We start from the raw sequence: 2,719 nt of genomic DNA, 5'->3' as shown, positions 1-2,719 counted from the left end.
GTGACATAGAAGATTCCTTACTTTCTTGTTCTCTTCTCTTTCATATGAGCAGGAACAAAGATAAATGCATACTTGTTCAAGCTGATCTTGAACCTGAAAGGACCTTGAAGAGAAAGCTAAGAGAAGCTAAAGAACATTTCTCTCTAGAGGGCCTAACAGAGCTTTTCAAAGAAGAAGAAACCATGGCAGCCGAAAACAACAATGCCAACAATGCAAGGAAGGTGCTTGGTGACTTTACTGCACCTACTCCCAACTTCTATGGGAGAAGCATCTCAATCCCTGCCATTGGAGCAAACAACTTTGAGCTTAAGCCTCAATTAGTTTCTCTAATGCAACAGAATTATAAGTTTCATGGACTTCCATTGGAAGATCCTCATCAGTTCTTAGCTGAATTCTTGCAAATCTGTGACACTGTCAAGACCAATGGGGTTGACCCTGAAGTCTACAGACTTATGCTTTTTCCTTTTGTTGTAAGAGACAGAGCTAGGACATGGTTGGATTCACAACCTAAAGAAAGCCTGAACTCTTGGGAAAAGCTAGTCAATGCCTTCTTGGCAAAGTTCTTTCCACCTCAAAAATTGAGCAAGCTTAGAGTGGAAGTCCAAACCTTCAGACAGAAGGAAGGTGAATCCCTCTATGAAGCTTGGGAAATATACAAGCAATTGATCAGAAGATGCCCTTCTGACATGCTTTCAGAATGGAGCATCATATGTGTTTTCTATGATGGTCTGTCTGAACTATCCAAGATGTCATTGGATAGCTCTGCTGGAGTATCTCTTCATCTAAAGAAGACGCCTGCAGAAGCTCAGGAACTCATTCAAATGGTTGTAAATAACCAATTCATGTACACTTCTGAAAGGAATCCTGTGAATAATGGGACAAATCAGAAGAAAGGAGTTCTTGAGATTGATACTCTGAATGCCATATTGGCTCAGAATAAAATATTGACTCAGCAAGTCAATATGATTTCTCAGAGTCTGTCTGGAATGCAAGCAGCAACAGGAAGTACTAAGAAAACTTCCTCTGAAAAAGAAGCTTATGATCCTGAGAACCCAGCAATGGAAGAGGTGAATTACATGGGAGAACCCTATGAAAACACCTATAATCCTTCTTGGAGAAATCATCCAAATCTCTCATGGAAGGATCAACAGAGACCTCAACAAGGTTTCAACAACAATAATGGTGGAAGAAACAGGTTTAGCAATAGCAAGCCTTTTCCATCATCTTCTCAGCAACAGACAGAGAATTCTAAGCAAAGCCACTCTGACTTAGCAACCATTGTCTCTGATCTAAGCAAAACCACTCAAAGTTTCATGACTAAAACAATGTCCTCCATTAGAAATTTGGAGGCACAAGTGGGTCAGCTGAGTAAGAAAATTACTAAACTCCCTCCTAGTACTCTCCCAAGTAATACAGAAGAGAATCCAAAGAGAGAGTGCAAGGCCATAAACACGTTTCACATGGCCGAACCTAGAGAGGAGGAAGAGGCAGTGATCTCCACTGAGGAAGACCTCAATGGACGCCCACTGGCCTCCAAGGAGTTCCCTGATGAGGAACTATGGGAATCTGAGGCTCACACAGAGACTATAGAGATTTCATTGAATTTACTTCTATCATTCATGAGCTCTGATGAGTATTCTTCCTCTGAAGAGGATGAAGATGTTACTAAAGAGCAAGTTGCTAAGTACCTTGGAGCAATCATGAAGCTAAATGCCAAGTTATTTGGTAATGAGACTTGGGAGGATGAACCTCCATTGCTCATCAAAGAACTCGATGACTTGACTAGGCAGAGATTACCTCTGAAGAGACAAGACCCTGGAAAGTTCTCAATCCCTCGTACCATAGGCACCGTGACCTTTGAGAAGGCTTTTTGTGACCTAGGGTCAAGTATAAACCTCATGCCTCTCTCTGTAATGGAGAAGCTAGGGATCATTGAGGTACAAGCTGCAAGAATCTCACTGGAGATGACAGACAATTCAAAGAAACAGGCTTATGGACTTGTAGAGGATGTCTTGGTAAAGGTTGAAAGCCATTACATCCCTGCTGATTTCATAATCCTAGAAACTGGGAAGTGTATGGATGAATCCATCATCCTTGGCAGACCCTTCCTAGCCACAGCCAAAGCTGTGATTGATGTTGACAGTATAGAATTGATCATTCAAGTGAATGGAGACTCCCTTGTGTTTAAAGCTCAAGGATATCCCTCTGTCACCACGGAGAGGAAGCATGAAGAGCTTCTCTCAATACAGAGTCAAACAGAGCCCCCACAGTCAAACTTTAAGTTTGGTGTTGGGAGGCCACAACCAAACTTTAAGTTTGGTGTTGAACCCCCACATTCAAACTCTAAGTTTGGTGTTGGGAGGTTCCAACATTGCTCTGAACATCTGTGAGGCTCCATGAGAGCCACTGTCAAGCTATTGACATTAAAGAAGCGCTTGTTGGGAGGCAACCCAATTTTTACTTATCTATGTTAAATTTCTATTTTCTTTTGTTATTTTATATTTTCTATAGGTTGATGATCATGAGAAGTCACAAAAACAATTGAAAAAGCAAAAACAGAAGAAAAAACAGAATGAAAAATAGAACACCCTGGAGGAGAAACTTACTGGCGTTTAAACGCCAGTAAGGGTAGCAGAATGGGCGTTAAACGCCCAGTCTGGCACCATTCTGGGCGTTTAACGCCAGAAATGGGCACCAGACTGGCGTTTAACGCCAGGAA

The 2,719-nt window shown here is 41.8% G+C and overlaps 1 non-coding gene across 1 annotated transcript; it reads right to left on the bottom strand.

Moving 5' to 3' along the window:
* Positions 1–584: 584 nt before the first annotated feature.
* LOC148565037 (small nucleolar RNA R71) lies at positions 585–692 on the bottom strand. Its single transcript, XR_015884841.1, has one exon. It is a non-coding gene; the product is annotated as a small nucleolar RNA R71 (small nucleolar RNA).
* Positions 693–2,719: the final 2,027 nt, after the last annotated feature.

The sequence above is a fragment of the Arachis ipaensis genome, chromosome B5 (assembly GCF_059453495.1).
Source record: "Arachis ipaensis isolate K30076 ecotype BB chromosome B5, ASM5945349v1, whole genome shotgun sequence".
Taxonomy (NCBI): Eukaryota; Viridiplantae; Streptophyta; class Magnoliopsida; order Fabales; family Fabaceae; genus Arachis; species Arachis ipaensis.
The sequence above is the reverse complement of the archived record's forward strand: the minus strand, read 5'-3'. Positions and strand labels throughout refer to the sequence as shown.